At 47.1% G+C, this 21,508-nt stretch overlaps 1 protein-coding gene across 3 annotated transcripts in view; it reads right to left on the bottom strand.

Annotated features, from left to right (window-relative positions):
• The window catches only part of NFRKB (nuclear factor related to kappaB binding protein), a 461,159-nt gene that overhangs the window by 99,268 nt on the left and 340,383 nt on the right, over positions 1 to 21,508 (bottom strand). The window lies entirely within an intron of this gene.

Genomic DNA, 21,508 nt, shown 5'->3' with positions numbered 1-21,508 from the left:
CCTTTGAGTGTGCTTCACCAGCAGGATGCAGGTGGCCATCAAGCCCAGCGGTCTAAGAGTCAGTCTCACCAAATTACAGGACTGAGGTTGAAATATTAGAGTCATTGCCCAAATGTCCTAGTCTCTCTGCTCTGGAGGGGCAGAACTGTATTATGTCCAGATGCCTCAGATGAAAGGGAACATCTGAGAGAGAGTCAGGTGTAAGTTAGCCATGTTGATAGTGAACCCCAGGTGGTGCAGAAGTTTCACCGTAGTGTGGAGGTGGGTGACAATTGCCTGTATTAAGTACGCCTTCAACAGCCAGTCGTCGAGGTAGGGAAGACTGGGACCTCTGCAACCACCATCATCACAATGGTCACTGGTAAGGCCAAAGGGGAAGCACAGCAAACTGACAATGCCCCTGTCACGCCGTGAACCTCAAGTAATGCCAATGGGCTTGCAGGATGGGCTTATGAAAATCGATATCCTGCAGGTCCAACATTATCATCCAGTCTCCAGGGTCTAATGCAGACAAGACCTATCCAGTCTCCAGGGTCTAATGCAGACAAGACCTAGGCAAGTGTTGTGTTGTAGGAAGGTAGCCTCTTTCTAGCCTTGTTACCCCCACCTGTGGCCTGTTTGTGAGTATATGTCAGGGTGTTTTTACTGTCTCACTGGTATCCTGCTAGCTAGGGCCCAGTGCTTATAGTGAAAACCCTATGTTGTCAGTATGTTTGATATGTGTCACTGGGATCCTGCTAGCCAGGACCCCAGTGCTCATACGTTTGTGCCTGTATGTGTTCCCTGTATGGTGCCTTACTGTATCACTAAGGCTCTGCTAACCAGAACCTCAGTGCTTATTCTCTCTCTGCTTTAAAATTGTCACTACAGGCTGGTGACTAATTTTACCAATTCTCATTGGCACACTGGAACACCCTTATAATTCCCTTGTATATGGTACCTAGGTAACCAGGGTATTGAGGTTCCAGGAGATCCCTATGGGCTGCAGCATTTATTTTGCCACCCATAGGGAGCTCAGACAATTCTTACACAGGACTGCCACTGCAGCCTGAGTGAAATAACGTCCACGTTATTTAACAGCCGTTTTCACTGCACATAAGTAACTTATAAGTCACCTATATGTCTAACCTTCACCTGGTGAAGGTTAGGTGCCAAGTTACTTAGTGTGTGGGCACCCTAGCATTAGCCAAGGTGCCCCCACATTGTTCAGGGCAAATTCCCCGAACGTTGTGAGTGCGTGGACACCATTACACGTGTGCACTACACATAGGTCACTACCTATGTGTAGCGTCACAATGGTAACTCCGAACATGGCCATGTAACATGTCTAAGATCATGGAATGGGGACAATTCCATGATCCCCCGGGTCTCTAGCACAGAACCCAGGTACTGCCAAACTGCATTTCTGGGGTTTCCACTGCAGCTGCTGCTGCTGCCAATCCCTCAGACAGGTTTTCTGCCCCCCTGGGGTCTGGGCAGCCCAGGCCCAGGAAGGCAGAATAAAGGATTTCCTCTGAGAGAGGGTGTTACACCCTCTCCCTTTGGAAATAGGTGTGAAGGGCTGGTGAGGGGTAGCCTCCCCCAGCCTCTGGAAATGCTTTGATGGGCACAGATGGTGCCCTTCTCTGCATAAGCCAGTCTACACTGGTTCAGGGATCCCCCAGCCCTGCTCTTTGCTCGAAACTGGACAAAGGAAAGGGGAGTGACCACTCCCCTGACCAGTACCTCCCAGGGGAGGTGCCCAGAGCTCCTCCAGTGTGTCCCAGACCTCTGCCATCTTGGATTCAGAGGTGTTGGGGCACAATGTACTGCTCTGAGTGGCTAGTGCCAGAAGGTGACGTCAGAGACCCCTCCTGATAGGTGCTTACCTCTTTCAGTAACCAAGCCTCCTTTCTTAGTAGCGAAACCTCCTTTTCTGACTATTTAGGGTCTCTCCTCTGGGCTATTCTTCAGATAACGAATGCAAGAGCTCACCAGAGTTCCTCTGCACTTCCCTCTTCGACTTCTGCCAAGGATCGACCGCTGACTGCTCTAGGACGCCTGCAAAACCGCCACAAAGTAGCAAGAAGACTACCAGCAACATTGTAGCACCTGATCCTGCCGGCTTTCTCGACTGTTTCCTGGTGGTGCATGCTCTGAGGGCTGTGTGCCTTCACCCTGCACTGGAAGCCAAGAAGAAATCTCCCGTGGGTCGACGGAATCTTCCCCCTGCCAACGCAGGCACCAAACTTCTGCATCATCGGTGCTCTGGGTCCCCTCGTATCCTGACGAGCGTGGTCCCTGGAACACAGGAGCTAGGTCCAAGTGTCTCCCACAGTCCAGTGGCCCTTCTGTACAAATTTGGTGGCGGTAAGTCCTTGCCTCCCCACGACATACAGCAAACCTGTGTACTGTGTGATTTGCAGCTGCTCTGGCTTCTGTGCCCTTTTCCAGGACATCCTTTGTGCACAGCCTAGCCTGGGTCCCCAGCACTCCGTCCTGCATTGCCCAACTTCCTGAGTTGGACTCCGATGTCGTGGGACCCCCCTTTGTGACTCTGAGTCGACCGCTGTCCTCAGATCTTCTAAGTGCCTGCTCCGGTACTTCTGCGGGTGCTGCCTGCTTCTGCGTGGGCTCTCTGAGTTGCTGAGGGCCCCCCTCTGTCTCCTCCTCCAAGGGGCGACATCCTGGTCCTTCCTGGGCCCCAGCAGCACCCGAAATCCTCAACTGCGACTCTTGCAGCTAGCAAGGCTTGCTTGCGGTATTTCTGCCTGGAAACACTTCTGCAACATCCAGCAAGCCGTGGGACATCTTCCATCCAAAGGAGAAGTTCCTAGCCCTTTTCGTTGTTGCAGAATCTTCGCCTTCTTCCACCCAGAGGTAGCCCTCTTGCACCTTCATCCGGTGTTTGGTGGGCTCCTGCCCCCCCGGACACTTTTGTGACTCTTGGACTTGGTCCCCTTCCTTTACAGGTCCTCAGGTCCAGGAATCCGTCTTCAGTGTTTTGCTGGTTCTTGTGGTTCTTGCAGAATCCTCTATCACCACTATTCTGTCTTTCTGGGGTAGTAGGGTAACTTTACTCCTACTTTTCAGGGTCTTGGGGTGAGGTATCTTAGACACCCTTACTGTTTTTTCACAGTCCCAGCGACCCTCTACAACCTCCTATAGGTCTGGGGTCCATTCGTGATTCGCATTCCACTTTTGGAGTATATGGTTTGTGTTGCCCCTAGGCTTATGTCTACCTATTGCATCCTACTGTGATTCTACATTGTTTGCACTACTTTTATTACTGTTACTTACCTGTTTTGGGTTTGTGTACATATATTTTGTGTATATTACTCACCTCCTAAGTGAGGGTATCCTCTGAGATACTTTTGGCATATTGTCACTAAAATAAAGTACCTTTATTTTTAGTAACTCTGAGTATTTTGTTTTCTTATGATAGTGTGCTATATGATATAAGTGGTATGGTAGGAGCTTTTGCATGTCTCCTCGTTCAGCCTAGGCTGCTCAGCTATAGCTACCTCTAACAGCCTAAGCTGCTAGAAACACCTACATTCTACTAATAAGGGATAACTGGACCTGGCACAAGGTGTAAGTACCACAAGGTACCCACTATAAGGCAGGCCAACCTCCTACATTGGTGGTGCAGCGGTGGGATAAGTACTTGTAACTGCTTTACCACTTTGTCATTTGGTGCTTTTCATAAGAAAATCATATTCCAAATAGTTAAGTATATGTACATCTAAGCAAAACTTTTCTGCTCTAAAACATTTTACTAAGTTTCTGAAAACTTTTAAAAGTTTTCTTAAAGTTTGAAAAAGTTTTTCTCTGTACTTTCAAAAGTTCTAAAACTTTTTCTCTCTCTGTCTTAAACCTTTTTCTATCATGTCTGCAGTAGAGGCTACTTCCAAAGTTGTTCAGGCAACTTATGAAAGTTTAAACTACAAGAGTTTGAGGGGTCTCTGCCTGGATAGAGGTTTAAGCATAGGTAAGAATCCAACAAAAGAGTTTCTCTTTAACCTGCTCTTACAGGATGACCAGAACCAGTCAGGCCCATCTCAGGAGAGGGTAGAAAAAGGGGAGGCTTCCCAGTCAGACTCAGAGGAGTTCCCTGAAGATGCTGGGGAGGGTGCTTACAAAGTCCTGCCCCCTAGCAGGCCACCTAGTGACAATGGTAGTGTTAGAGGGTCATACATTAGTAGGGCGTCTTTCACTCCTAGAGGCCAGGTTACTAGGGTCCAGCCAGTTAGGAACAGGTCTCTCTCTGCCAATTCCCAAATCTCCTCTGTGTCCAAATATTCCCAAGCCTCCAGCCCTGAGGATAACTTAATGGGAAGAGAACTCAGAAAGCTGAGGTTGGAAGAGACCAGACTGAAGCTTAAACAGCAGCAGCTGTCCTTAGACAGCGAATCCCTAGACATAGAGAGGGAAAGACTGAGACTGGGGTTAGTTCCCTATGGTGGCAGCAGCAGTATTTCAGATTGTAATCCTGTTAGAGAGCAAGATTCCAAAAACATGCATAAGATAGTCCCCCCTTACAAGGAGGGGGGGATGACATTAATAAGTGGTTTGCTGCACTTGAGAGGGCCTGTATGGTACAGTTGGTCCCTCAAAGGCAGTGGGCTGCTATCTTGTGGCTATCTTTCACTGGAAAGGGTAGGGATAGGCTCCTTACTGTCAGAGAAAGTGATGCCAATAACTACAAAGTTTTGAAGGATGCACTCTTGGATGGATTTGGCTTAACCACTGAACAATACAGAATTAAGTTCAGAGACACCAGAAAAGAGTCCTCTCAAGACTAGACAGATTTTGTTGACTGTTCAGTGAAGGCCTTGGAGGGTTGGTTACATGGCAGTAAGGTGACTGACTATGAAAGCCTGTATAATCTGATCCTGAAAGAGCAGTTTCTTAACAATTGTGTGTCTGATTTGTTGCACCAGTACTTGGTAGACTCAGATCTGACCTCTCCCCAAGAATTGGGAAAGAAGGCAGACAAAGGGGTCAGAACAAGAGTTAACAGAAAAGTTCATACAGGAGGTGACAAGGGTGGCAAGAAGAATGATGGTGAGAAATCTCAGGGTAACCATGGGGATAAAGGTAAAACTAAAGATCCTTCTTCAAATCCTAAACACTCTTCAGGGGGTGGGGATAAATCATCTTCTTCCTCTTCTTCACAACCCACATAAATTAAAAAGCCTTGGTGCTTTGTGTGTAAACATAAAGGCCATAGGCCAGGGGATAAGTCCTGCCCAGGTAAACCCCCTAAGCCTACCACCACTAACACATCAAACTCTAGTGCCCCTAGCAGTAGTGGTAATAGTGGTGGGACTGCTGGCAACAGTCAAAATAAGGGTGTAGTTGGGTTCACTTATGGGTCCATCATAGAAACTGGGGTAGTCAGTCCCAAGACAGTTTCTGTTACACCTGGTGGCATTGGTCTGGCCACACTGGCTGCTTGTCCCCTTACAATGGATGAGTACAGGCAGACAGTTTCAATAAATGGTGTTGAGGCTCAGGCCTACGTGACACAGGTGCCAGTATCACTTTGGTGACAGAAAACCTAGTGTCTCCTGAACAACATATCATTGGACAACAGTACAAGATTATTGATGTCCGTAACTCCACTAAGTTTCTTCCCTTAGCTATAATTCAGTTTAGTTGGGGTGGAGTTACTGGCCCTAAGCAGGTGGTAGCTTACCTGTAGACTGCCTCTTAGGTAATGACCTAGAGGCCTCAGGTTGGGCTGAGGTAGAGTTTAATACCCATGCAGCCATGCTGGGTATCCCTGAGGAATTGCTTCCTCTCATTTCAGCTGAAATGAAAAATCAAAGGAGAGAAAAAGGCCTGAAAACTCAGGATCCTTCTCCAACAACAGGTAAAAAGAGCATCAAAGTACTCCTTACCCACCCTGCCATTCAGGATACCATTCCTGTGGTGGAAGAAACCTCTCCTGGGGTGGCACCCTGTACCAAGGGAACCATCAGCTAGCACAGCTGAACTCCCCGAGGTAGAAGTACCTCTCTGTGGGATAACTAATATTGGTGAGAAAAAGTGCACCATTTTAGTTAACATGGAGCATCCCTCCAACCCTCCCAGAGAAACTTTAGTGCAGCAACCCTGCACTGCCTCACAACACTTAGGACAGCAGCCCTGCCCTAGTGTGGAGCTCATAGGACAGCATCCCTGCCCTGCTCCAACTCAAGAGAAACAGCATCCCTGTTCCCTCTTACAGCCATATAGACAACGTTTATGCCCAGCTATGGCTTTACTGAGACAGCATCCCTGTCTGGCATTCTCATCACTTGATATAGGTCCAGTGGACAATTCCCACTTCTCTAAATTTAAATATACTAATAGGAACTCTGAGAATATAACTTCACATTGTTGTTTTTTGGGAGGGGGGGTTGTGTAGGAAGGTAGCCTCTTTCTGGCCTTGTTACCCCCACTTGTGGCCTGTTTGTGAGTATATGCCAGGGTGTTTTTACTGTCTCACTGAAATCCTGCTAGCCAAGCCCAGTGCTCATAATGAATAACCTATGTTGTCAGTATGTTTGATATGTGTCACTGGGATCCTGCTAGCCAGGACCCCAGTGCTCATAAGTTTGTGGCCTGTATGTGTTCCCTGTGTGGTGCCTAACTGTATCACTGAGGCTCTGCTAACCAGAACCTCAGTGTTTATGCTCTCTCTCTGCTTCAAAATTGTCACTACAGGCTAGTGACTAATTTTACCAATTCTCATTGGCACACTGGAACACCCTTATAATTCCCTTGTATATGGTACCTAGGTACCCAGGGTACCCAGGGTATTGGGGTTCCAGGAGATCCCTATGGGCTGCAGCATTTCTTTTGCCACCCATAGGGAGCTCAGACAATTATTACACAGGACTGCCACTGCAGCCTGAGTGAAATAATGTCCAAGTTATTTCACAGCCATTTTTCACTGCACATAAGTAACTTATAAGTCCCCTATATGTCTAACCCTCACTTGGTGAAGGTTAGGTGCAAAGTTACTTAGTGTGTGAGCACCCTGGCACTAGCCAAGGTGCCCCCACATTGTTCAGGGCAAATTCCCCGAACTTTGTGAGTGCGGGGACACCATTACACGTGTGCACTACACATAGGTCACTACCTATGTGTAGCGTCACAATGTTAACTCCGAACATGGCCATGTAACATGTCTAAGATCATGGAATGGGGACAATTCCATGATCCCCCGGGTCTCTAGCACAGAACCCAGGTACTGCCAAACTGCATTTCCGAGGTTTCCACTCTAGCTGCTGCTGCTGCCAACCCCTCAGACAGGTTTCTGTCCCCCTGGGGTCTGGGCAGCCCAGGCCCAGGAAGGCAGAACAAAGGATTTCCTCTGAGAGAGGGTGTTACACCCTCTCCCTTTGGAAATAGGTATGAAGGGCTGGGGAGGAGTAGCTTCCCCCAGGCTCTGGAAATGCTTTCATGGGCACAGATGGTGCCCATCTCTGCATAAGCCAGTCTACACCGGTTCAGGGATCCCCCAGCCCTGCTCTGGTGCGTAAATGGACAAAGGAAAGGGGAGTGACCACTCCCCTGACCAGTACCTCCCAGGGGAGGTGCCCAGAGCTTCTCAAGTGTGTCCCAGACCTCTGCCATCTTGGATTCAGAGGTGTTGGGGCACAATGGACTGCTCTGAGTGCCAGTGCCAGCAGGTGACGTCAGAGACCCCTCCTGATAGGTGCTTACCTCTTTAAGTAGCCAAGCCTCCTTTCTTAGTAGCCAAACCTCCTTTTCTGGCTATTTAGGGTCTCTCCTCTGGGCTATTCGTCAGATAACGAATGCAAGAGCTCACCAGAGTTCCTCTGCACTTCCCTCTTCAACGTCTGCCAAGGATCGACCGCTGACTGTTCGAGGACGCCTGCAAAACCACAACAAAGTAGCAAGAAGACTACCAGCAACATTGTAGCGACTCATCCTGTCGGCTTTCTCGACTGTTTCCTGGTGGTGCATGCTCTGAGGGCTGTCTGCCTTCACCCTGCACTGGAAGCCAAGAAGAAATCTCCCGTGGGTCGCCGGAATCTTCCCCCTGCCAACGCAGGCACCAAACTTCTGAATCACCGGTCCTCTGTGTCCGCTCTCATCCGGTCGAGCATGGTCCCTGGAACACAGGAGCTGGGTCCAAGTGTATACCACAGTCCAGTGGCCCTTCTGTCAAAATTTGGTGGAGGTAATTCCTTGCCTCCCCACGCCAGACAGCAAACCTGTGTACTGCGTGATTTACAGCTGCTCCGGCTTCTGTGCACTTTTCCAGGACTTCCTTTGTGCACAGCCTAGCCTGGGTCCCCAGCACTCCGTCCTGCATTGCCCAACTCGCTGAGTTGGACTCCGACGTTGTGGGACTCCCCTTTATGACTCTGAGTCGACTGCTGTCTTCAGATCTTTCAAGTGCCTGCTCCAGTACTTCTGCAGCTGCTGCCTGCTTCTGCGGGGGCTCTCTGAGTTGCTGAGCGCCCCTCTGTCTCCTCCTCCAAGGGGCGACATCCTGGTCCTTCCTGGTCCCCAGCAGCACCCAAAATCCTCAACCGCGACTCTTGCAGCTAGCAAGGCTTGTTTGCAGTATTTCTGCCTGGAAACACTTCTGCAACATCCAGCACGCCGTGGGACATCTTCCTTCCAAAGGAGAAGTTCCTAGCCCTTTTCGTTGTTGCAGAAACTTTGGCTTCTTCCACCCAGAGGCAGCCCTTTTGCACCTTCATCCGGGGTTTGGTGGGCTCCTGCCCCCCTGGACACTTTCGTGACTCTTGGACTTGGTCCCCTTCCTTTACAGGTCCTCAGGTCCAGGAATCAGTCTTCAGTGTTTTGCTGGTGCTTGTGGTTCTTGCAGAATCCCCTATCACGACTATTCTGTCTTTACTCCTACTTTTCAGGGTCTTGGGGTGGGGTATCTTGGACACCATTACTGTTTTCTGACAGTCCCAGCGACCCTATACAACCTCCCATAGGTCTGGGGTCCATTTGTGATTCGCATTCCACTTTTGGAGTATACGGTTTTTGTTGCCCCTAGACCTATGTCTACCTATTGCATCCTATTGTGATTCTACATTTTTTGCACTACTTTTCTTACTGTTACTTACCTGTTTTGGGTTTGTGTACACACAATTTGTGTATATTACTTACCTCCTAAGTGAGGGTATCCTCTGAGATACTTTTGGCATATTGTCACTAAAATAAAGTACCTTTATTTTTAGTAACTCTGAGTATTGTGTTTTCTTATGATAGTGTGCTATATGATAAAAGTGGTATAGTAGGAGCTTTGCATGTAGCCTAGTTCAGCCTAAGCTGCTCAGCAATAGCTACCTCTAACAGCCTAAGCTGCTAGAAACACCTCTATTCTACTAATAAGGGATAACTGGACCTGGCACAAGGTATAATTTCTTACCTGTAATTCTAGTTCTCTCGTAGGGGTATTTCCATGATAGTCATAAGCGTTGAATATTCCCCAACCGCCTGCGGGGACCCCGGAGCACTTTTTTAGGTGTCCATGTTCGCCTTACTTCAGAAAGGCCTGCAAAGTCACTTAAGAAATTTCCTATGCAGCCTATAGGAAAGGATGCAGTGTTCAAACTTCTTCATCCAGTTTGTTCTTGAGGTAAATTAATTTAAATGCCTGAACAAATTAGAATATTTTTCAGAAAAATTCCTTCACAAACCTTTTTTGTATTAGAAAATCCCTATGAAGGAGTGCAGAGCAGAGTAGCCCATAGGCTGCCATTAGTAATAAAGAAAAAGGAGGCTATGTTTTTAAGAGCATCCAGTGCTCCAGTATCCCATCATGCCTAGAGAGAGGCAGTTACCTCAGTTCTTTTTGTAGGCAGTTCTTAGCTGATAATAATGATTAACCTAATTAAGCAATCTGTCTGCTCCCCCGGGGAGGTGGGAGGGTTGCTTATGACTATCATGGGAATACCCCTATGAGAGAACTGGGGTTACAGGTAAGAAATAATACCTTCTCTTGTAGGGGATTTCCATGTATAGTCATAAGCGTTGAATAGAATAGCAAGCCCATCCCATAACATGCAGAGGATCAGACAGAACCCTCAGAAAATACTCACTCACGCAAAGAGGTTCCTAACAGAAGCCTGTCCTAATTGAGCATCTGCCCTAGCATCGGAGTCAAGGCAATAATGCTTGGTAAAGGTGTGAATAGATCTCCAAGTCGCAGCTCTACAAATGTCTGCTAATGGAACATTCCCCAATAAAGCAGTGGTTGCCGACTTGCCTCTGGTGTAATGCGCTTTTGGTTTGCCCTGTAGAGTTTTCTTAGTTAGCTGATAGCAAAATAAAATACAGGAGACTATCCATCTCGATATGGACTGTTTGGAGGTGGCTAAACCTGTACGGACTGTACCATAATTAACAAACAGTTGTGAAGTTCTCCAAAAGGAATTAGTCTTATCTAGGTAAAACTTTAACATCCTTTTTACATCTAGAGAATGGAGAGCTCTCTCTGCTCGGGGTAGATGGGTTTGGAAAGAAAGTAGGTAAGGAAATCGACTGGTTGATGTGAAAGTCAGATATAACCTTGGGCAGGAATTTAGGATGTGTTCGCAGTACTACTTTGGAGGAGTGAAGTAGTGTGTAAGGCTTGTGGGTACAGAGGGCCTGAATCTTGCTAACCCTTCGTGTTGATGTGATTGCCACTAGAAAGGCCGTTTTCCAAGTTAGGTGTTGGAGAAATGCCTTGTGTATGGGTTCAAATGGATGTTGCATGAGTCGTTAAAGGACCACATTAAGTTCCCATGGTGGGGAAGGGCGCCTAACTGGAGGAAAGACCTTCTTCAACCCCTCTAGGAAATCTTTGATGACTGAAATCCTAAAGAAAGAGGTTTGCGAAGGAGTTTTCCTATAAGCAGTCAAAGCTGCCAAATGAACTTTTATTGAAGAAAGTTGCAAGCCTGATCGAGCCAAATGTAACAAGTATGGGAGAATGACATCTTCCTTGCAAGATGTAGGGTCTATCCCCCTAGAAGAACACCAGATGCAGAACCTTTTCCACTTGAAGGAATATGCCGAACGGGTGGATGAACGATTCGCCTCCTTTAGGATTTCCATACAATCCTGTGGAAGGTTTAGATGTCCGTACTGGACTAACTCAGGAGCCATGCTGCCAAATTCAAGGAGGAGAGATTGGGGTGTCTCATTTGTCCTCCGAACTTCGTCAGGAGGTCCAGTCTGCAGGGTAGCCTGAGATGTGGATGGAGTGATCGGTGAAGGAGATCCGGGAACCATCACTGTCTCGGCCACTCTGGTGAAATGAGGATCATTGTGGCTGATGTCATCGAGAGTTTGAGGAGGACTGCTGGGATCAGTGGAATTGGTGGAAAGGCGTACAGAAATTTGTTGGACCAGTCTATCCACAGAGCATTCCCCAGCGATTCTGGGTGGTAAAACCCGGCGGAGAAGGCGCAGCATTTCCTGTTTCCTTCTGTGGCGAAGAGGTCGATAGAAGGTGTACCCCACAAACGGAAGATGTCTCGAGTAACGTCTTCGTTGAGCACCCACTTGTGGTTCTCTTCTAGAATTCTGCTGAGGGCATCCGCTTGCACATTCTGAACACCTGGAAGGTGGGTTGCCACTATGTTCAATTTCCTGGCTAGGAGCCAGTGCCATATTGTCTGAGACTCTTGAGACAAGACACTGGATCTGGTGCCCCCTTGCTTGTTCAGATAGTACATGGTGGTGGTATTGTCTGTCTGTACCAGCAAGTTGTTGGTGGTTATTGAGGAGAGAAAGGCCTTGAGAGCTAGGTGCGCCGCCCGTAGCTCGAGGAGATTGATGTGGTATAATGATTCCTTGGGAGACCATCGACCTTGTATTTGCAGATGATCCATATGAGCTCCCCATCCGAGGAGAGAGGCGTCTGTCACAATAGTCTGTGCTGGAGACTGTAGACGGAAAGGCATCCCCTTTAGGATATTGGCTGGAGAACACCACCAAGTTAGAGATCTGATTGCGTGGGTGGACAGACAAATTCGGTCTTCCCAGTTCCCAGACAGTTGATTCCATTGGTCCTCCAGGCATTCCAGAAGCGGTCGCATGTGGAGGCGAGCGATGGGTGTCAGAAAGATGCAGGAGGCCATGGAGCCGAGAAGTGAGGAGACTGTGCGCACTGTTGGGTGATGCATTGATCGGAGAGCCCAACACTTCCGGAGAATGGATAAGCGTTGTTCCTCCGAAGGACACACTTTTGCCTGCAGTGTGTCTATGGTAGCTCCTAAGTAGTGTAACCTCTGGACAGGAACTGTCATTGACTTGTGAAAGTTGACATAAAGGCCTAGCGGATACAGGAGATCACAAGTCATCTGGAAATGCAGTTTGGCTTCTGCACAAGTGGATGCTTTGATTAGCCAGTCGTCCAGATATGGGTATATGAAAGTCTGATTTTTTCTGAGATGTGCTGCCACCACCGCCATGCATTTGGAAAAGGTTCTGGGTGCTGACCTGAGACCGAATGGTAGGGCAGTGTATTGGAAGTGATCTTGACCCACAACAAACCTCAGGAACTTCTGATGCTTCTTCGCGATGGTGATGTGAAAATACGCATCGTGTAGATCCACTGAGCAAAGCCAGTCCCCTTTCTGAACCTGAGGATATATCTGGTGAAAGGATAGCATCCTGAACTTTTCCTTTCAGACCCATTTGTTGGCAATATTGAAGTCTAGAATGGGTCTGAACTCTCTTTTGTCCTTCTTTGGGATGAGAAAGTATTTGGAGTAAATGCCCTTCCCCCGTTGGTCCAGGGGAACAGATTCCACTGTCATCTTTTCCAGGAGGATGGAAACTTCCGCCTTTAAGAGGTCGAGGTGCACAGTGGAGGGTTTTGGCGGAATGGATGGAGGTGGTGTGGAAAAATCAAGACAATATCCATTCTGTACAATGTTTAAGACCCAACTGTCTGTTGTAATTCTTTGCCACTCTACCAGGCAATTGGTGACGCTTCCCCCCACCGGAGTGGTTAACGAAGTTGGGGAGAGGAAATTCTCAGGGTTTTGAAGCTGCAGGTTGTCGGGAGCCCTGATTGGACTGATGGGTCGATCGTCCTGTCTGTGCTTTACCCTGAGGCTGATAAGATCGTTGGTACTGCTGGTGAGATCTTGTAGGGGCCCATTGAGGGGTTTGAACCCTCTGCGTGGTGTAGCGGCATTGGAAAAGTCATCAGGGCCTTCGTTGTTCTTTAGGCTTGTCAAGACCCACTGCTTTTAATGTGTCCACCTCAGCCTTCATCCTTGCCATTTAATCATCTGCATGGGAGCCGTATAGAGTGGAACCTGAAAATGGCAGATTAATGTGTTGCTGAGCATCGTGTGTTGTGGAGTCTTCAATGTCATGCGGTGCCTTGACGTCAAACGGCGACGCCTATACAACGTCGAGACGGACTTCGACGGCGAGCATGTCGGAGCCGTACCTCCTCTCGACGTTTATCTTCTCTACGTCGACCGGGACCGAAAGCGTTTTCTACCTGAAAAATGCCTCTCAGACCTTCCACGTCCACTGGAGGCTGAGGTATGAGCTCTGGTGGAAGACTGACCTTCCCCCTCGCTCAGAAGTCCCACTGATTTTCTGGCATCCTCTCTCTGCTCTCCCTTGAAGGCAAATCTTCTCTCTGTCATGCAGTGTGTGCCTAGAAAATGTCTTGCAGATGTTACAGGAGGCAGGTATATGTGAAGACGGCAGACAAATGCTGCAGACCTCGTGAGGGTCTGTTTTGGCCTTTTTCTGCTACATTTTGGACATTTGTCGAATAAGGAAGGCATTTTTTGTGTAAAAATGCCTCACATCTTGTCAGAAAAATTCAAAATCCAAGAGAGAAAGTCAAAAGATGTTGAGTAAAGTTGTTTTTCTCAAAGTTTGTCTCTATTTTTGAAGAAAATAACCTAAAAAGGTCGAGCTCAATGCTCCAGGGTCCTGTCAGCAGGAGCAGGAAAAAAGAACTGAGGTAACTACCTCTCTCTAGACATGATGGGATACTGGAGGACTGGCTGCTCCTAAAAGGCATAGTCTAATTTTTCTTTATTACTAATGGCAGCCTATGGGCTACACTGCTCTGCACTCCTTCATAGGGATTTTCTAATACAAAAAAGGTTTATGAAGGAATTTTTCTGAAAAATATATGAATTTGTTCAGGCATTTAAATGCATTTACCTCAAGAACAAACTAGATGAAGAAGTTTGAACACTGTAGCCTTTCCTATAGGCTGCATAGGAACATTCTTAAGTGACTTGGCGGGCCTTTCTGAAGTAAGGCGAACATGGACACTTAAGAAGTTACACTGGAAAAAGTGCTCCGGGGTCCCCACAGGCGTGCGGGGAATATTCAACGCTTACGACTATATATGGAAATCCCCTACGAGAGAAGATGTAAGTACCACAAGGTACCCACTATAATCCAGGCCAGCCTCCTACAAGTGTGTAGTTCTGAGAGGTCGCGGTTCAGCTCCAGGCACCACAGGCAAAATAAATGGGGGTCTGTCACTGACAGTTACCTGTAACAGGCTCCACAGGGGTAAACCCCGTACGTTTTTTTAGGGAACATCCCTTAAGCATACTGGGAGCAAAAAGTGCTCAAAAGAGATGGCAAAATGTCAAAAGAGGTTGTCAAAAAGCGACTGAGGGAGCTCTCGCATATCAGGGCTTTTGGGACAGGAAGAAAGGAGCTCAAGTCAGCAAGCTGAACATATATAAGCAGCGCACACTTCATATTCAGTGCAGACGGCGCCAGTGATGCCGTCGCAGAGCCATTCAACACCAGACACTGGTGAGCCGAGGTACTGCTCAAGATTTTCTGGATCCAGTCAGACAACCGGGGATTTTTCGAAGGTAAGAAATCTGCAGCTAGAAGTCTCTACCAGATAATGACAGTGAGAATAAAGCCAACCAATGGTCAGTAATGGGCAGCCTCTATGCCCACCATAAGGTAACAAAAGGTCTCTCAAGATGCAGCACATGAGAGACCTAAACCAGACATCAGAAAAATTGGTCAGATGAAGCTGGGGATAGCACAGAGATTAAGATTACCACAATTATCAAGAAGGCAACTTTATCCTACTCATATGCAGTGTCTCTTTCCTATTCATTACAAATGGGGCAGATTAGTATGAGGAAATAGGAGGGAGATCTATCGGTTAATAGAACACCAAAGCAAACCTACTCCGCTGAGGAAGGAACTATTGGCCAAATTGAATTTTACTTCTTGAAAATGCGTTAAGGGTGTAATGCACGGAGAATGCATGTGGCTACAAAGATGAATAAGCCATCAATCCCTTTAAGAGATTATTAGCAAAGCTTCCACTGTACAGTGCACTAAATATAGGACTTCGGACATGGTTTGCACTTTTCCACAGCAGTTACCGGTTTTTACAAAGCTTAAGAGTATATAGAGTTACTGATTGCCTCATTGGAATAATTAACATTCATTACATGCATGCGTACGGACCAACAGTTCAGACAAGACTGCTCCTACTGTAGCAGCACCAAGACTGATTAGCATACAGGAGGTGTCACCAGAGCAGAGGTTTTCAAATTAGGGGACAGGCCTCTAGAGGGGGCCTGGATTGATCCAGGCTCTTGCCAAAAGCATCATTTATTATGACCACAGCGAACATCATGCTTAAAAAAGTGCTGTGTTTTTAGTGAAAGAAAACAGAGAGCTCTAAGCCACTTAATAAAGGACAATCCGTAGGGTCTTTTTACTCTCAAGTATATTCAGAGATGCCAATTTTCTAAAAAAGTTCTGCGGAAATATGGTTGTCATTCTGGGTGGCCCCAATGTTTTTTTTTTGCTTCTTGGATAGAACTGTGGGCATTCATTAAAAAATTAGACGCCCATAGGTCTGGAGCGACATTGGGTGGGGAATAGTGAACTGGAAAGCAGCCTGACAAATTGCGATTGGCTGCGATTATTTCAGACATTCTTTCTATCATCCTGCTGTTTGAGAGTGATGGCAATGCAAACATTTGGGAAATGAAATGAGGAACAAGCAGAGCAAAAATAGAGGAATTTAACTGCCTAATTATTTTGTGATAAAGTGTATAACGTTATTAGTGGCAATAAGGTACAAAAACTGCCTTTCTAGGTAAAATATTCAGGAGTCAGTCACTTAAATCTGAAAGAGCTAACATTCACAAGCCAACATCCTTAATTCTAAAGTCCAAGCTGCTACAAAAAGTCTCATGTTGAACAAAACATCCACATCAAAATTTAAGCAGTGGAAAGCTTCCACAGCTCTGCATCACATGAAGGATAGTAAATCAGTAGGATTTGTTATAAGCATGTAGTATTCACCTCAGATGCCTAATTGCAAGATTAAGTCTATAGTGTTTTTTGAGTCAGCATCATCCAACTTTTACAGACTGAACGTCACAGGCCTTTTAGCTATTGAGCAATGCATACTAGCAATACACTATTGACTTTCAATAGATGCAAAAAATGCTGAGGCAGTTTCCTATCTTTGGTAACAATCTTTCTGGTGAATACTCTATCTACTGCAGATTCCTCACCTTGTGGCAATTCCACAGGTATCAGACTGGGTCAGGAAGCTTTAAAGCAGTACTCCTGCACACTGATAGGTGGTGTTGTGCAGCTCCATGTCATCATCGTTCTGCTCCATAAGTGACGAGAGGAGCCGCTGAAAAAAAGCTCCACCCATGCGTGCTGACGTCCGCTGCATTCTTAGGCCGTTTGTGGCCTCAGGTGCATATCTTATGGGCAAATTGGCAACATATCTGTGCAAATCCCTAGATTGAGAACAGTTTAGATGGAAGAGTTCAGCTCACAGAATGGGTAGATGGGAGATTTGGTGAGGAATCTGTATTTAGAGGGAATATACACCAGAAAGAACATTAGCTCAGCTAGGTAGCTTTTCTTCTGATGGATTGTTCTAACTGCAGATTCCTCACTATATGAATAGATACCATAGCAGTACCCCCCTCCAGGTGGTAGGTCTGAACTGACAGACCAAAAAGTCCTGCAGGACCGAGAGAGCAAAATGCAATTCTCAACTGACCTGACTGTGGAGGTAGTAGTTTTTCGGCAACGTATGTACAGATGCCCACGCAAATGTCCAGGACACGAATCTCCACGTACCACCACAGTGGTAGCAGATTAGGCTCTGGTGGAAGAAACCCTAAGCCCTCTTGAGGCTGCTTCTTCACCAGTGTGTAGCATACCTTTATGTAGATAACAGACCATTAGGAGATGGTCAGTTTTTGCACTGTCTTGAAATTGATTGTCCTTTTCAGGCTCCAAATGATAGAGTCTCTCTTCCTCCTTAGAAGGATACGGTAGAGCAAGGAATGCCAGGAGGGTGACAGCTTTCCCGACATGAAATTGAGTGACTACCCTCAGCAGAAAGAAAGCTTGGGTCCTAAACACTGACTTATCTAGGAATAATGTTGTATAAGGTGGGCTGACAGAAAGAGCCAGCAACTCACCTAGCCAATGTCATGGAGATACAAAAGATTGTTTTGGACATCAAAAGGCTCAAAGAACACCTGTGCAGTGGCCCAAAAGAGGTGCACACAAAAAAAATTACTATTAAATTCAAGTTCCATTGCAGCATCACAGAAGGGTCAGCTGAAGCAAATGTTTTAAACCTTTTAAAAGTCTTAAAGGTGATTTAAATAAAGAAGGCTGATCCAGCAACCACAAAAGAAGCTGACAAATATCCTTTATCATGGATAAAACAAACAAACAAAAATTCAGACAGCTTGTAGTGGGTCAATATGTCAGGTGGCACACAAACCCACAAATGTGTCCCAACAACTGGTGTACATCGATTTTGTGGAGGGCCGCATTGGCACCATCAACAACCTAAGGAGAAGTCAAAGGAAGTCCACAACCCCTGCTCAATCTCCAAGAATGCTGATGCAAATTGTGCAGGGTTGCTTGCAGAACTCTGCCCTACTGCTGTGATAGAAAATCATCCCGAAGTAGCAGTTTGATCGGAGGATATCTGCTCATGCCCAGAAATTCTGGGTACCACACTCTCCTGGCCACTCTGGTGCCACTAGGATGACTTGGGGTCATTCTTTCCGGATCTTCTTCAGACCTCATTGCAGGAGAGGCAGCAGTGGGAAGACATAAAGTAGTTCCCAGTTACTCTTTAGGCGGAAAGCATCTCCAATAAAGAGCCACATTGGAAACTCCAACATGCAAGAGAGTTGACATTAGGTGTTCTTGGCAGAGGCAAAAAGATTTAGCCAAGGCTCTCCCAATTGATGGAAGCTGGCCTGTGCCATCTTCGGGTGCAATTGCCCTTAGTGATCAGCTATGAATAAACAGTTGAGTTCATCTGCCCTAGGATAGTTACAGATTCGCACAGGAGGTTCAACACCAGAGAAATTGCGTGGCATTCCAGCCACTTACTGAGGCGCAGAGCCTCCTGGCACAGGACTAAGACCCCACCCTGCCTTACTTAGAAGAGCATCATATCAGGGTGGTGTTGTCCATGAGCACCTGCAGCAGTCTTGCTTTGAAGGGGGGTAGGAAGGCTCTTCAATGCAAAGCCATTCTCCCTCAACTCGACCAAAATGATGTAAAGTCAAGTCTCACCGAAGACCAGAGACCTCTGATCACCACCTCTTCTAGATGGCCAACCTAGAAGGGATTCATCCGTCACCACTATCAAATCTGAGTGGGAAAGAGAAAGGAGTCTGACACTGGGTCAATCGCAGATAGTAGCTACCACTACAGATCTTCTACAGTCTTCTCTGGAATGTGGATATAATCTGATAGATTCTCCTTGTGCTGTGTCCACTGGGACTTCAAGTCTCACTGCAGAGCCTGCATGCCCCACCTGCTATGTTTGGCCAACAACAGGCTGAAGGCCAACAACGTCAGCCGCTTCAGAGTCATCAGCACTAAGATCCTGGATGGAGGCTGCAACATTAGGATTATAGCTCAAATGTCTTGAATTCTCCGCTCTTGGGAAAAGGCAAGAAACTGTACTGGTTACAGAACAGCTCCAATGAACAGGTGTGTCTGTGAAGGAGTCAGGTGACACTTTGGCATGTTGGATAGCAAACACCAACAATGTTAGGAGGTTCTTCATTGTCTGGAGGTGGCCGACAACTGTGTGTGGCAAGCCCACTATCAACAGCCAGTCATCAACCTAGCAGAAGTCTGGAACCTCTGACCACCAAAGAGGTGCTGCCACCACTTTTGTGAACACCAGAGGACCACTGGTGAGGCTAAAAGAAAGTGCTACTGGCCCACCTTGAGCCGTAAGTACTGCTTACAGGCCTGCAGGACAAGGATGTGGAAACAGGCGTTCTGCAGGTCCTGTGCCACTATCCAGTCTTGAGGGTCTAGGGCATACAGGACCTAAGCTCGTGTAAGCATCTTGAATTTGCACTTCTGCAGAAAGGTGTTGAGAGGTCCAAGATCTAAAGGAAGATAAAGGCTTCCATCCTTCTTGGGCACAAGGAAGTAGCAAGAGTAGCATCCTCTTCCCTCTTAGGTCAGACACTCTCTATGGCTCCTCTAGCCAAAAGGGCCAGCACTTCCTGCTGCAAACCTGGCAGGTGGTTGTTCCTCAGACACCCTGATGGTGGTGGAAGGGCGGCAAGATAGAAATCAATAGGAGGGCATAGCCCCAATGTACATTTTGGAGGGTCCACTTCTCTGAGGTGATGGCCTGCCACCCTTGGAGGAAATAATGAATCCTCCTGGCAAGGCACACTACGGTGGTTTGGCGGCTGAAGTTGCAAAACGGGCGTGGGTGGAGGTGCATGTTATTCCTGCTCTCCTGGGCACTGCTTGTGTGATCTTTGACCTCAACCACGAAATGGCTGAAAGGCTTGCTGGGCTGGTGGAGATGTCTGGTGTTGGTGAAACTGAAAAGTAAACAGTAGGCACAGAGAGGGGAAAACTGCTGATGGAATTGTATAATAGAGGCAGAAAGTCTCAAGTAACATACTGCAATCCTACTTTCTTTAAACCGTTCTAGCGCTTTGTCGCCAAAGAGGGGATAGCCATCAAATGGCATGTCAATTGGGGATCCTTTGGCGTCCCTGGAGAAGCCCATAGACCTCATCGAAGCATGGCATTGAAGCTCTACACTTGCACCCACAAACCGGTCTCAGTAGTCTGTCATGGCCAAGAGAGACAGGACAACACATTTTGACACATTCGGATGATCTTGGGTGGCTTGAACTAGGGGCGCTTGCAGATTGTTCAGAACTGAAGGAGAAACGTGGGCCACTGTATCCAACTGGGCATGGGAGTAGTGGCCTGAAATATAGGTGGCACTTAAGGAGTGCAGAGGAAAGCTCATAGAAAAAAAAATATGCTTGCAGCATGACTTAATTCTCTTTGACTCACGATCAGGTGGAGTGGTAGAGAAAGCATTAGGATTAACTTTATTGGTGGATGCCTGTACCATTAAACTATCTAGCGTAGGATGTTCTGTAAGAAAGACTGGGTCCCCTGTTGCTGGAAAATGGCGTTAAGCAAAGCCATCAACAGTTGAACCAGAACACGGTTTCACCCAAGTGTCCAAAAAGATATCAGTAAGGGCCTCATTAAAAGGCGATAGAGGTTTGGTAGTGGCTTGACAACCTAAAGTACCACTGTCAGGACATTAGTCTTCAAACCATAGTAGGTAGCTGTTGGGCTAGGACTTCTGCCGCCCTTTGCATAATGACTGCAAAGGAGGCACTTCCCTCTGCAGCAGGACTACTGGGAAAAACTATGCCAATATCTTGGGAAGTTTCCAGGCCACTGACATCGTGGACGTCTTCATACCAGTTGTCCTCTTCAAATTGTGGGATCTATTCATCTCCTTCATGAAAACTTTTATTGTCTGAATCAGTTCCAAAATGACTGTGCAATGTTTGGGCCCCAAAACGTGGTAAGGGCAAAGTTTGAGAATCACCTGCTGGCTGCATGCAGGTAGGAACAAGTTGTGGCCTACGTTGAGGTGGATTCTGGTTGGAGTTGGAAAGCATAATAGGCTGCAAATTTTCCATCGGCATCAGTGGTGATGCAAAGGGAGCGACTGCACAGGGTGGTGCTGGAACCAAAGTCGGCACCAGAACCTATACTGTACTCGATGCAGGTTAGAAGAGCAAAGATGGTGCCAAGGGTGAACCAGCCAGAGGAAGTCCAACTGGATGTCCCTGCTGACCTTTGGGCCTGTAAAGCACACTAGAGAGAGCCAGTAAAGAGCCAGAAATGTGCTGTAGAGCTTCTACAAAGGCCTCTGCTCTTCCCTAAGGATGCAGGACCTCCCCTTTCGGCTTCAACCAGTCACTGTGTGGAGTCCATCAGACAGTACCTGCACAGCTTGAACCCTTTTGTCTTAGGGGGTGACATTTTTCCTTGCACACTGGAAAATTATGACAAGCATCGTATCCGCGTCTGAAGGTACAGAAGAACAGAAGCTAAGGTCAGTGCTCGTAGGTGGCATTTATCTGCGGCTCTGTTCATCAATACAGGAACCACGTTGGCGTGCAACACCACCTACCTGTTCACAGAAGTACTGCTTTAAAGTTCTTGT

Source organism: Pleurodeles waltl, chromosome 3_1 (assembly GCF_031143425.1).
Source record: "Pleurodeles waltl isolate 20211129_DDA chromosome 3_1, aPleWal1.hap1.20221129, whole genome shotgun sequence".
NCBI classification, from domain to species: domain Eukaryota; kingdom Metazoa; phylum Chordata; class Amphibia; order Caudata; family Salamandridae; genus Pleurodeles; species Pleurodeles waltl.
Note: the sequence above shows the minus strand (reverse complement) of the source record. Positions and strands in the feature narration are given on the sequence as shown.